The sequence below is a fragment of the Eimeria tenella genome, genomic scaffold (assembly GCF_000499545.2).
Source record: "Eimeria tenella Houghton genomic scaffold, Eth_scaff2032, whole genome shotgun sequence".
Taxonomy (NCBI): domain Eukaryota; phylum Apicomplexa; class Conoidasida; order Eucoccidiorida; family Eimeriidae; genus Eimeria; species Eimeria tenella.
In genome coordinates, this window is record NW_013541876.1 from 4,317 (window position 1) to 4,938 (window position 622).

Consider the following 622-nt stretch of genomic DNA (forward strand, 5'->3'; position numbering starts at 1 on the left):
TGCAGACAGCAGTGAGTGGTCTTGGGTGGAGGACTTCTGCAGCCGCGCTGCGAACTACTGGGCGCGTATGCCTTTGTGCGACGAGCAGGTGAAGCAGGCAGAGCAGCAGCAGCAGCAGCAGCAGCAGCAGCAGCAGCAGCAGCAGCAGGGAGGCGGGGTGAGGATAGGTGAGTGGCATCACCAGCAGCAGTACCAGCAGCAGTACCAGCAGCAGTACCAGCTCCCGCAGCAGCAGCAGCAGCACCCCCAGCAGCAGCAGCAGCAGCAGCAGCAGGAGGTGAGGATAGAAGAGTGGCAGCAGCTGTACGCCCCGCTGGGCCCCGAGATGCTGTGGACTCCTTTGCCCGGCCGTCCCCGCTGCCCCAGCTGCGGGGGCTGCTGGGGGGGTTTGGGAATTAGCTGCGACGGGCAAGTGGTTAAGTTGCTGCCAGCTTTGCTGCTGCAGCAGCAGCAGCAGCAGCAGGCAGCGGCGAGCGCGCGGGACCCCCAGCTGCAGCAGCTCAAGGCGAAGGGCGCCGTCCTGCTGCAGCACCAGCGCCTCCAGGAGAAGCACAAGAGGTACGTGCTGCAGCAGCTGCAGCAGCAGCTGCAGCAGCAGCCGCAGCAGCAGCGCAGAAACAGA